Consider the following 14,100-nt stretch of genomic DNA (forward strand, 5'->3'; position numbering starts at 1 on the left):
ACAAAGACTGAGGTTTCCTGAGAAAGAAGCAATATTCCCCCACAGAAACAGAAACCCTGCCTGAGTTTCCCACTTGCTAACCTGCCCTCCAGATTTCAGATTCAGGAGAATTTCTAGCTTGCCAGCTTGCTTAAGATTTCAGACTTGCTAGCCTCCACAGTCACATAAGCCAAGTCTTTAAAATTAACCTCTCTATAGATAGATGTATCTTATTGATTTTGTTTCTCTGAAAAACCCTGACTTGTATGAATCATGTCTCAAGTTTCTCCACTATAAAAATTACTATTTCCCCCTTTATAATTATTAGGAATCTTGCAGGAAGATATCTTTAAATAGGTAAATTTCCTGTTTCTCAACATAAGTGCTAATTTTAGCATCCATAGATGATTCTTGCTGCAACAATTGTTATTGTGATACTTGACAATGCTGGGTTTTGTCTGAAATTAGGAATTGTACTATAAGAAAAAGCCATCCATTCTTCCCATTTATACATATTTTTAAAACTAAGAAAATAATCCCATTTACAATTGTGTCAGAAAGAATAAAATACCTAGGAATAAATTTAACCAAGGAGGTAAAACACCTGTACTCTCAAAACTATAAAACATTGATGAAAGAAATTAAAGACAACACAAATAAATAGACATACCATGTTCATGGATTGGAAGAATTAATATTGTTAAAGGGTCCACACTACCAAAGCAATCCACTGATTCAATGCAATCCCTATCAAGACACCAATGGCATTTTTCACAGAACTAGAATAATAATCCTAAAACTTGTAGGGAACTACAGAAGACTCCAAATAGCCAAAGTAATCTTAAGAAAGATGACCAAGGCTGGAAGTATTACATTCCCAGATAACTATAGTAATCAAAAACAGCATGGCATATATATATATATATATATATATATATATATATATATATATATATAAAATATACAAAGAAACATTACTCAGCTATAAAAAAGAATGATATCTTGCCATTTCTGACAACATGGATGGATATATATAATAATATATATAATAAGTGAAACAAGTCAGACAGAAAAAGACAAATACCATATGATTTCACTTATATGTGGAATCTAAAAAGGAAAACAGGGGCGCCTGGGTGGCTCAGTCGGTTAAGCATCCAACCTCAGTTCAGGTCATGATCTCGCGGTTTGTGAGTTCGAGCCCCGCATCAGGCTCTGTGCTGACAGCTCAGAGCCTGGAGCCTGCTTCAGATTCTGTGTCTCTCCATCTCGGCCCCTCCCCTGCTCATGCTCTGTGTCTCTCTGTCTCTCAATAATAAATAAACGTTAAAAAAACTTTTTTAAGGAAAACAAATGAAAGAAAAAAACAGAAACAGACTCAGATACAGGGAACAAACTGATAGTTGCCAAAGGGGAGAGAAGTGGAAGGATGGATGAAATAGGTGAAGGGGATTAGGAGGTACAACCTTCCATTTATAAAATAAATAAGACACAAGGAAATACAGCATGGGGACTATAGTCAATAATACTGTAAAAACTTTTTTTGTGTGCGGTGACCGATGGTAACTAGACTTATGGTGATCATTTTGTAATGTATATAAATCACTGAATCACTATGTTGTACACTCGAATCTAATACAATATTGTATGCCAATTATACTTAACTAAAAAAAATTTAAGGTGGACACATCTCCACCTTGAAAGCAAAATAAAATAAAACAAAATAGTAAAATAAAATAAAATGAATAAAATAAAACACATTTTAAAATATCCAAATACATAAGTCTTTACTAATTTTTGTGTGCTACTATCAAACTTAATTGTTTATAGCTTTATAGTTAGAGACTGTGGTCAACATTATGCTAATTCTCTGAAATAGTCAAGATTTATATAATACATTTGCCAAGTTGTGTAAGTGTTCCTTGAGTACTTGAGAAGAATGCTTATTTTTAAAACTTTGGTGGTCCAGATTTCTATATATGTCCATTAAATCAAGCTTGCTAATTGGGTTGTTCAAATTTTTTATATTGTTACTAATTTTAGACTACTCAAATAATAATAGAGAAATGTTTTGAAGTCTTCCAGGATGACATTGAATTTCCTTCCAGTAGTCTACAAACACTTTGTGTTAGCTATTGTGATGTGCAAGTTTATAATTATTTTATCTTCCTTGTTAAATTACTTTTTATCACTTGGTATTAACCACTTTTATCCCTATTAAAGCCTTTTCCTTAAAGTCTGTATTTTTCTGCCATTAAAATAGCTACCTCAGTGTCCTTTTGGTTTTATTATTGTTGCCGACCTTGAATTCCAAAATGAAGATGTGGACTTGGTGATGTTAGCCATGTGTCACTGAAGCTTGTTAAGCATGAAAGTTATACAAATAAAGCAATGTTTTATGGGTTTCTAGGAATGCTGAAAACTTTTCTTCTGCTAAGAATTATTTTTTAAAGAAAAACATCAAAATAACTTTAAGTATCAGTGTTTTAATTTCTATAGGATTATTCCTTGTTCTCAATTTAACTGTAAGTGGCTCTACTGTAGAAAGAAACAAATCTTGTTGGTTTATTTTAGTAATAATAAACCTGTCTCCTTAAAACCAGATGTTTTTCACTGTAGATTAACCATCACTATTGCCAAACGTGCCTCTGTGTGTGTGTGTGTGTGTGTGTGTGTGTGTGTGTGTGTGTGTATAGTTTATTCCACCTTAAAGAAAGGGCTACATATATCTGTAGAAACCCATGATGTCAATGTTGTTATGGCCTCCCCCATGTTACAACATCTGCCTGCCTGATAAGTGCTTCCACTCAATGCCCTTCCTTTCTCCTGCCTACCTTCTCTGGCCACTAGCCTTAAGACTCCTGTTACGTGTTGTCTCTAATGAAGCATTTCCTGATCTTACCACATGGCATTGACCTCTCCTCCCATTCTATTCTTTTTAAAAAAATTTTTTATTTAATGTTTATTTCCGAAGGAGAGACACAGTGTGAGTGGAGGAGGAGCAGTGAGACACACACACACACACACACACACACACACACACACACAGAATCTGAAGCAGGCCCCAAGCTCTGAGCTGTCAGCACAGAGCCCGACGTGGGACTTGAACTCACAAACCGCAAGATCATGACCTGAGCCTAAGTTGGACGCTTAACCAACTGAGCCACCCAGGCGCCCTTCTTCCCATTCTATTCTGTATAAATGCTTCTCACAGCAGTCATTAAATGTCTTACTCCCCACACTTGAACCCGCCCTGACCCCAAGGAGATTGGGTTCTAGTCCAGCTGGGATTCAACTCCATGTCTCCAGTGGCTATCATGATGCCTTGATTCACATAGAGATGCTTGGGAAAGGGAGGAAGAGAGGAAAAGAAAAATCGTTTTAGTCAACAGGAAGAGGTTTTTGTCCTTCCGCTCATAATTTACTGGGTGATAAAGATGCATGTATGGAATGCCTATGGCAAGTCAGTTGAACCCAAGGCTCTGTGGGACAGGGAGATGAATCCTGCTCAGAGCGCCCTAGGGAGGCCTCTGCAGCCTGTCTAGTGAGTCAGATATATCTTTATTCCACCTCACTTAATGCAAAGTAATTTAACTCTTTGATGGGATAGACTTGCATAATGAGTTACATAACAATTGGCTTATCCCCCCCCCCCCCCCCAACAGGTAGTTTCTTCCCCAACAGGTCCTTTCTTCCCTTTTGAGAAGTAAAGCTTCCTGGAATTATTTGATCTTTGTTTGAAGTCAATTAAATATTAAAGGATTTCTCCCAACTTTGCATAAGCCAACAGAATTGAAAGTTCACTTCACAGCATTATGAGAAAAAGAGCACAGAGCTTCTGCATCAATTCCGCCCCCCCTCCCTCCCCACTCCTATGCACTGCTCTCCCCTGTTCTTTACTCATTTAACTCTTGCCTGGACGACCTTGACCTTCCAAGATTGTATTTCTCCAATGCATTCGTTCCCCAAGGCAAAATGAGTCTCATAAAGTATAAATTTCACTCTGAACCTTTTTTTGAATTCTGACTAGATTTAGTCTCATTCTGCAGCCTGGACTCAGAACCCACCGCCTGTATTATTAGCTCCAGTGTCATCTCACACAGCTCCTCCCTATGTGACCTGAAGCTCAAGCTACACCAGGTGACTTAAGGTGGCTCCAGGTTTGCTCATGCGGCTTTCTGTACCTTGAGTGCCGCCCCTCCCCTGTGTTCCCATCTACAGACAAGTGTGTCCCACCCAACTCTTGCCCCTGTCTGCACACTGCCTTGGAGGCACCTGGCTCAAGCACCTGCTGCCATTGGCAGCCCAGCCTCCATTTTCCCACCTTTTAGGCCATAGGTGCCTGTATTTTCCTTGGAGAACCAATCCCTCCACTCTTAACTATGTCATTAATGAGGGATTCACTCTGTATAGAGCTCCAGGGATAGGCCCTGACGGGCTTAAACCTACTGGAATATCTTGTCTCCCAGACACTCATCGGTTCATGGATGGGAACATGACCCAATGCAGGGATGCAAACACTCCCCACCCCCCCACCCCCCAGCTTAGGTGTTTTAGGGTTTGAGACTGCTAAAGCTGTATTTGCTACCACAAGAGGAATCACCTTGTGAATGGAGCCATCCCAGGGGAAGCAGATATGACAGATAGATCTTAGAATGTCATTAAGTGCTGGACCAAGCTGAGCCTGAAGACAAACCTCTCCTGGACATTGTTATGTAAATAAATACTTTTTAAAAATTATAACTTAAGCATATTTGTGTTGGATTTCTATCACTTTGCAAAAAAATGTGTCCAACCATTACTCTTAATTCAATGACACCTTCTAGAATCTCTCCTGGAGCTCTCTTCACCAGTTTCTGGCTCCCCTACTATAAATGCCTTAAAGACAGAGGCTGTGCCATTCACGTAAAAGGTATTCATACTCGACAAATGTTGGAGGAATAACACAATGTATGATCATATCAGCACCAGAGAGTAGTAAAATGCATTGTAAGCACAAAAGATGTTTGTAATAATTTACCACCCTGTTGGGCATTATTCTTGGCTGTGGTTCTCTATGCTTTCATTGTGTCTTCTTGGTAGGAAGTATATAGCCAGATATCACTGGGAAGCAATCAATAAAACTATAATATAATAGGATAGAAAACTAGAAGTTGCATTTTCCAGAGAATGTCAGTACTGTTTGTAAAACTTTTAATTATGTAGATACATACACATATGTGTACATTCGGTTACAGTGTAAAATGTATTTCTTACTACAGATGGAAGCAAAATTTTTTTTTTTTTTAATTTTTTTTTTTCAACGTTTTGTTTTTTATTTTTGGGACAGAGAGAGAGACAGAGCATGAACGGGGGAGGGGCAGAGAGAGAGGGAGACACAGAATCGGAAACAGGCTCCAGGCTCTGAGCGTCAGCCCAGAGCCTGACGCGGGGCTCGAACTCACGGACCGCGAGATCGTGACCTGGCTGAAGTCGGACGCTTAACCGACTGCGCCACCCAGGCGCCCCGGAAGCAAAATATTTTTGAAAACCATTGATCTGGCTCCCACCTGAGACAATTCTATAATATAGAATACAAAAGGATTGAAAATAATAGAGTGTATGATGTTAGAGAGGGTTCTTATTTTGTAAAACTTTTTTAGCCATATAGGTAGATACACATATATATGTAGTACTGAGTCACAATGTGATATGTATTTCTTACTGTCAGGAGTAGCCAAAAAGTTTGAAAACCACTGATCTGCTTTCTCCTTGGGGCCAGAAATATTGCAAAGTGGTATGATTATATAAGCTGCAGCCAGCAGGGTGAAGAGAGGGAAGGAGGCTTCATAATTGCCTCAGCCCCAAGAACCATGCAGGCAGGCAATATATTTGTAGACTGACTCCTGGACTTCTAGACAATTGGTGAAGGGCACATCCACACAACTGCTTGTAGAGCAGAGGCAGGCAACAGGGCTGGCCCTGACAAGGCTTGTATCTTTCCAGCCTATTTCCATGCCCAACCTGAGTTAAAAGCCATGTAGACACAGGAGCCAGAAGCCTTGGGAGAAAGAGGCTCAACAGTTTGAATTGCTTGTTACCTTTGGCTTTCCGCCTAAAGGAGTTCCAAGGGTGTACTCTGCAAAAAAACCTGACCTTGGGGATTAAAGTTACAGAGACAATCTACTAGAATTCATGGATGCTTGAGTATCAGGAGAATAATAGTAACAAAAGTCAGGTGTTTCTTAAAAAGCAGGTAATTTGCTTTTTGTAAAAAAATGTTGCTCTTTTCATGTTTTAAAATGTTCATCCCTTGTTTTCCATATTTATTTTTAGTTTGTTTCATTCTCTAAATGTTTAGCACTTAAAGAATGTTATATTCCTTTGACTAGTTTTAGCTTTATTTTAATCTTCCTTTAAATTGTTTCAGCTACCTAGCTTACTCTTTATATTCCATTTAAAATTTCCTTCCATTATTTCCACTTTAAAACATTTTTGTTTCCTTTTTCTACTTTTACTTTATTCACAAACACATCCTTGAAATAATAAGCTTCTCATTTCAACATCTAAAATTTTAATTCTTATTCATTTTCCCCAGTAATACTTTGTAACCAGGATTCTGCTTTTTTTTAACCTGTTTGATGTATTGTTTTTACACCTTCTATTTGGTTTCTCTTATCTCAGTCTCAATTTCTCTCCCCCACCTTTAGTTTTATTGGTTTATAAGTGTATTTTCCTATTTGTAATTTTAATTATTCTGTTCCTTGCATAATGTGCATTTATCAGACTGACCAGCTTCAGAAATGCAAAACTCAGCCTCCTAACTACTGTACTATTCAGCCTTCTTACTCTGTAAGCATTTTTGTAACTAACCAGACTAGAATATTTCCTTCACCAGTGTGCCTCTAACATATTTTTCCCCTTTGATCCATCTTCTTTCTTGGTAGGGTTACAAGAAATCCTGTTGCCTGAATCTTTTCATTTCCATGTAGTCATTACAAAGAGCAGGAAGCAGCTGTCTAGAGCCAGAAGAAACCAGGGTTTCTAAAACAGAGTCGATGAGACCCTTATTGGATGGCTTCCACATGTATGATACATCTGCGTATCACTGGGACTGGGTCCAGCTGCCAGACTGTGTCAGAAGGAAGTACTTCTTCCATCTCTTAACCCTCAGTGGAAGTTTCTCAGGGAAGCCTTCAGAATTAGAGGGAGGTGGCAAAAGGGGGCTCCAATCTTTCGTCCAGCTCTCTGGGAGGAAAGAGGACTCTCCCTTGAACCCAGAGGCATAATTTGAACAACTGAAATGACTGTGGCCGAGAATCTCACCATTAAATGCCATTGGGTTCCTTTGAGAAGGTGTGTCAGTCAAAGTCTGATGAGAAGATAGAAATTACATAGTAATTTGAACAAGGAATTAGAGCAACGGGGAATTTGCTAGTGAGACAGGAAGAGAACTCAACACAATAGAACACCAGGCATCAAAAGTAGCCACCACCCCTCAGGCTGAGATAGGGGACGCAAGGAAAAACTCGACCCCTCCCGGGGCTGAGGCCCATACGCCATTGGAGAGGGTGCAGTGGGGCTCATTGGATGGCAGAGAGGTTCACTGAGAGGTCATCTCAGTGGAACTTGCTGGAAAGCAGCTCTCTGGAGTGCTGGGCAAAGCTATCCTCTGAAAGAAGCCATGCCTTCATGAAAAGCCACCTGAAAGGGTGTGGGGAAAGTTGCCCGGGAGGAGGTGCCCTGCCAGCAGCACCCCATCATGGAGATGCCCAAAGGCGTGTGCTGGGGGAAGATGCCCTCCATACGTGCCCGCTGCAAAGCTGCTGGAGGCAGGTTCATGAAGAGGTGCTTTGCTAGCAACTGTCTGCTATGAAGCTGCCCAAGGGAAGATACTCTGTGCTGCCAGCCACTAGGCACTGCAGAAAACACAGGCACACTCCTGCACACACACCCACAGCAGGAGCCGTGGGAGGAGCACACCAGAAACAGGAAGGGAGCTCCTTCTTCCTGCCATGCTCCCCCAGTACTCTCTGTCAACAAAGCTTAACATCATGGTAACTACAAAAGAAATTCTTAAAGGGTTCAGCTCCATCATCACAGATGGATAATGAGTAGATTTGGAGCTAAGACACAAGGAATTGGAAATGGGACCAGTATACCCCTTTGGCTACTTAGTTTCGGCATTCGCTCTTCTACATGCATTTGAGACCTGTACGACAGTGATGCAACTCTGTATTTCCATCTAACAAGATATTGCTACTTGTACAAATGAAGAAATTCTCACCCTTCCCCAAAATAAGGACACACACAGTCACAACTGTTATTGTATACACTGTATCAATGACTCCTTAAATTCTATCACAGTCCCACTGAATATTTTCTTACCTAAATACTGTATAATAAGGTTAAGCACCACTGACTTGCATGAAGTAAAAGTGGGGAAAGAGAAATAGCATGCATACATAAACATATAACAGGCAAAGAGAAAGTATGTAAAGCTATTACAATTCTCATTTCAGTAGTTGGCCATGGGCTAGAGCTGATGTCTGGCTTCCTACCTTCCTCTACCTACTGTATATTTCCCCTTACTCTCAGCCAGAAGCGGAGTTGGCCAGTTTTTAATCTGGTGGAGTGACTCACACCTTTGTTCAGAAGACTGAGTCCTCAATCATCCTGCCTTTTTTTTTTTTTGGTTCTAGCTTTCCATTAACATTTGCTATTGATCATGGAACCAATAAGAGTGCCACACGGCCCCCCTTGCCTTCATGTGTAGCAGCTATTTATTTCCCTTGGTGATTGGCCTCAACAACTCCAGCCAGTAGAGTAGCCTCTTATTTTTGGCATGTTCAGTGATACAAGGGCTCTAAATGGCCAGGTGGCAGTCTTCTCTTCAAATTCAATGGAACCACTGTTGTGACCTCTGGATCATAGCATTTCTCTCCCCAGGGCTAAGACTTCTGTAGGAGCAAAGCTCAGAGGGGGCAGGACAGGAAGCAGAATCCTGTGGATAGATTATTAGATGTAATAGTGAGAAGAGCTGCTCCCGTTTCCACTCCTTGTTCCCAGAACTATGCAATCTGGCCATGGGGGGAAATAATGCAATGTAGTGGTCTCTGATTAAAGCCTGAATTGCACCCTGTCAAACAGAACTCCCTCCTTTCAGTGTTGTCTCCAGATGGTGGCATAACGGAGTCTTCAGTGAGTCATTCCATCTTCAATTAGGTCAGCCACTCTCAGGTTATGGCATATGTGGTAAGTTCAGTTTCTTCCGTGGATATATGCTCACTGATGCATTTCTCTGCTGTGAAATGAGTTCCTTGATCAGAGTAAATACTGTGCAGAATGCCATGTTGGTAGATAAAGATTTTGGAATTTATTGATGGTGATGCTGGCAGAAGCTTAAAGAGCAGAGAATACAAATCCATACCCAATGTAAGTGTTATTTCAGTGTGGATGAATTTCTGCCCACTCTATGATGGTCAGTATAATCAACCTAGGGGGTGCCTGGATGGCTCAGTCAGTTGAGCATCTGACCTCAGCTCAGATCATGATCTCGCGGTTCATGAGTTCGAGACCCGCATCAGGCTCTGTGCTGACAGCTCAGAGCCTGGAGCCTGCTTCAGATTCTATCTCCCTCTCTCTCTCTCTCTCTCTCTGCCTCTCCCCTACTCATACTGTCTCTCTCTGTCTCTCAAAAATAAATAAACATTAAAAAATATTTTTTAAATATATAATCAACTTATTACCATTCAGCTGAGGAATGGAGGCACCAACCCAATTAGTCGCTGGATTTTCATGTAGGTCTCAGTTGTTGGTAGACTAGGCACTACTCAGTAGTAGCATTAGCCAGATCAGCCTTGGTATGGAGAAATTCAGCTTGTTGAGCTCAGGCATAGTCTCCATTCTGGCCACCATAACCACTTTTTTTTTACCCATGGGCCCAATGAGCAAGCACTGGGATGAAAGGTTAACCGACCTCCACAGAGTATGTCATTTTGCCCAGCTGATTACTAGGAGACTCTTCTGCCGTCAGTGCTTACAGTGAACATTTACACAGATATCTTTATAATCTGGGCCTATTCAGAAGGGATTCAGAATACAAACTGAGAAAAAGAAAATAGAGAAGAGCTCGGTAGTGAGGTGATAGTGAGACATTATAAACTCAGTTATGCTGAGTTTGAATTCCTGCAGGGCTTTCAAGTACAAAGGGGGCATTTCTGGAACTCAGAGATTCTGAGATAGAGAAATTTGGCTGTCAATGATGTAGCAGGAATAGTGTAAACCACAGATGGGGATGAAAATACTCAGAGACAGTGCTAAATCTCAAAAGTTTGAGGGCAGAACTCTGCAGAACCACTGTAGCATGGTGTTAAAAGAGAAGCACTCAGAGAAGACAGCAAAGGGCAGGCTGAGTGCAGAAAACTTGGGGAGAGAGCAACACCACGAAGGCAGAGGAGGAAACGTTTCTAAAAGTGGGAGTCCTCAACAATTGTTCCTTAGTAAGGAGAAATAAGAAAGGCACAGGCAGAAAAATTCCATCAGATTTGGCAAACTAAGAGATCACTTGTATCAGTGAAGAAAATAGCTCCAGGGCAGTGGTGGAAGCAGAAGACAGATTTGTGGAAAGGTTCGCAAACGAATACAGGGCAGGGAAGCCTAGTCAGTGCATGCTATCTATTCATTCAAAATAATAGGCTATGAAATGAAGTAGAAAAGAACTCTATAGAGCATTTCTATATCCATGTTTAAAAGGGAACAGAGGATTTTGAGTTTTTAAGATGAGAAAGCTTGAACATCTTATAAAACATAAGGGAAATCACATCCATGAAAAGGAAGATTGCAGGATAAGGAGAGGTGAGTTCATTGCTAAGCAATATCCCAGAAGAAGGGATGGAGTCAGTGACTCAATCTCCAAGAAAGGGGTGAGGATAGGATGGAATGGGGAAAAAAACAGAAGTAGATGTGAAGGAAGTAGAGAAGGAAGTTAAACTGGAGACCTTCCCCCAATTTCACTTTCAGATTACAAAGCAAGATATTCCAATGACTGGAAAGTCTGAGTCAGTAGGCAGGATTGAAGACAATCTATAGTATTGAAAGAGGGGCACCTTGGTGGCTCAGTCCATTAAGCTTCCGACTTTGGCTCAGGTCTTGATCTCACGGTTCGTGGGTTCAAGCCCTGCGTTGGGTTCTGTGCTGACAGCTCAGAGCCTGGAGCCTGCTTTGGATTCTGTGTCTCCTCTCTCTCTGCCTCTCCCCCACTTGTGCTCTGTCTCTCGTAAAAATAAATAAACATTAAATATATAAATATAGATATATAGTATTGAAAGAGCAGTAGTGGGAAAGAGAGAGGGAAAGAAACAGAAAAATCTACTCTGATCGCTTAGTCAAATTTCACTTCCATATCGAAGTCTTCTCTGCCCCTTCCCCCGAAGGTAAGCACAATATTAATAACATTTATATAGCAATTAAAAGAAGTTTCTTTCTAAAACCCTTATTCCAGTTTTTAAATGGCACTTGTCATTTTCTGTCATTTTCTACATTTGCTATGTAGGTGTTTCATCTCTTCATGCAAGTCTTTCAAGAATGAATTTGTGACTCTTTTAAAAAGAACCCTGGGGCGCCTGGGTGGCTCAGTAGGTTGAGCGTCCAGTTTCGGCTCAGGTCATGATTTCGCGGTCTGTGAGTTCGAGCCCCGCGTCGGGCTCTGTGCTGACAGCTCAGAGCCTGGAGCCTGCTTCGAATTCTGTGTCTCCTTCTCTCTCTGCTCCTCCCCCACTCATGCTCTGTCTCTTTCTTCCAAAATAAATAAAAACATTAAAAAAAAAAAAAAAAGAACCTGTTTCTTTGTATCCCTCAAAGCATCTGCCAGAGTGGGTAATGCATTAACACGGTGTTTCAGTAACAATCCTTGTGTAACAAACCACACTAAACTCAATGGAAGAAAATAATTTTTTCTCAAATTATCTCATAGCTCTGGTGGTCAACTAGGAAGCTGTCACTTAGGGTCTCTTCAGTGGTTGCAGTCAGGAAACATCTATGTAGGCTCTGTCCCTTGTATCTCCAGAGCTTGCTGTTGGCTACCAACTGGGACCTAACTGGGGCTGTCAGCCAGAATACACATACATGGCTTCTCCGTGTGGCCTGGGCTTCCTCAGGGGATGATGGCTAGGTTCCAACAGCAGGTGTCTTGAGAAAAAGAGTCAGGAAGATGCTAGATCACCTTTTATGACCTAGCTTTGGAAATCACACAGTATTATCCTGCCACATTCTACTTATTAGGATGAAGTAACTAAGACCAGCCCATATTCAGGGCAGGGGAGTTTAGTTAGACTCCACCTCTTGAGGAAGGAGTGTCAAAGAATTTGCAGGATACTACATACAATAGGTGCTACTTAGATGCCTGTTTAACCATTAAACATTTTGAAAAAGGCTCAGAAGAAAAAAAAAAAAAGACTGAGAGTGGTGCAGTCTTAAAAGGTCTGACTAGAAGTCAATAATAATGCTGAAAAGGCAATGAACCCATAAATTTAGTCACCCATGGCTGTTTGTTTTACAAGTATTTGCTGTCTTTTACAATCTCCTTGTAGGATAGAGTTGGGTGTTTAGGAAGAGAAAGTAAATCAGTGCTTCTCCCACTTTCAGGTGTATGCAAATTTCTTGGGGATCTTGCAGATTTGGGTTCAGTGGGTCTGAGATGGGCCCTGACTGACATTCTACATTTTTTTTTAATGTTTGTTTGTTTATTTATTTATTTATTTATTTATTTATTTATTTATTTATTTTTGAGAGAGAGAGAGAATGAGAATGCAAGCAGGAGAGGGGCAGAGAGAAAGGGAGAGAGAGAATCCCAAGAGGACTTTGGGCTGTCAGCCCAGAGGCCAACATGGGGCTCAAACTCAGGAACTGTGAAATCCATGACCTGAGCCAAAATCAAGAGTCAGATCCTTAACTGACTGAACCACCCAGGTGCCCTGGACATTCCACATTTCTAATGGAGATGCGTGGTGATGCTGGAGCTCTGTGGACCACGCATGAATAGCAAACTAGTTGAAAGCAGTAAGGGTGACTAAGTGGCTCCTGTGATGTCTCCCTTCTCTGGCCCTAACAGACAGGGATAAGCCACCACAGGTCCTTATGTGCTTACAGGACCCTGACCTTCTGGCCAAGTGAACCCTTGATACCAGCAAGGTTAATCTGTTCTCTCACAAGACTTTTTATAACTAGAAATAAAGGAACAGAGTAATTTTCCTCTCTGTTGTGGTGAAGCACAGGACACAAGGCTCTGGTGTTACCAGTCATGTGAAAAAGCCAGTCTCCGGGAGGGATAAGGAAATGCAGAGAAGAATATCCAGGTGGCATTCCAGTCCTGGTGACGCTCAGTCCAGAAACCCCTCCAAGATTTGCAAGATATTCTAATGTCCCTCCAATAAATTCCCTTCTTGGTCTAAATTTGTTCTGGTTGGGTTTCTAGCATTTGAAACTTAAAACATCCAAACTAACATGAGATGGGGGAGAAGAGGAAATGGAAATGCAGTACCCACTGTGGTGGAAGAACAAAGGAAAATTTCAGACTGGATTATTATCCAGACATCCAGGGCTTGGGGTGAGGACAGACTGTCCATTAAATCATGCTACAGGTGTCTCTTTCCTCCCTCCCTCCCTTCCTTCCTTCCTGTTTATTTATTTATTTTGAGACAGAGAGTGCACACAATTGTGTGAGCAGGGAGAGGCAGAGAGAGAGAGAGAGAGAGAGAGAGAGAGAGAATCCCAAGCAGGCTCCATGCCATCAGCAGGAGGCCTGACATGGGGCTCAATCTCACAAACCATGAGATCATAACCTGAGTCAAAATCTAGAGTCAGACGTTTAACCAGCTGAGCCACCTAGGTGCCCCTACTTTTAAAAAATTTATTTAAGTAAACTCTATACCCCATGTGGGGCTCAAACTCATAACCCCCAGATCAAGAGTCACATGCTCTTTGACTGAGCCAGGCAGGTGCCCCGCTAGAGATGTATTCCTAACAAAGTGGACAGACCCCACAGAGAGAGTTAAACACAAGTAAAAAGTAAGGCTCAGGGAAGAGAAGGGAACAGGTCAGTCTAGGCGTACCATGGCCAATGTTCTTTAGAGTGACCTCTGG

The sequence above is a fragment of the Leopardus geoffroyi genome, chromosome C1 (assembly GCF_018350155.1).
Source record: "Leopardus geoffroyi isolate Oge1 chromosome C1, O.geoffroyi_Oge1_pat1.0, whole genome shotgun sequence".
NCBI lineage: Eukaryota > Metazoa > Chordata > Mammalia > Carnivora > Felidae > Leopardus > Leopardus geoffroyi.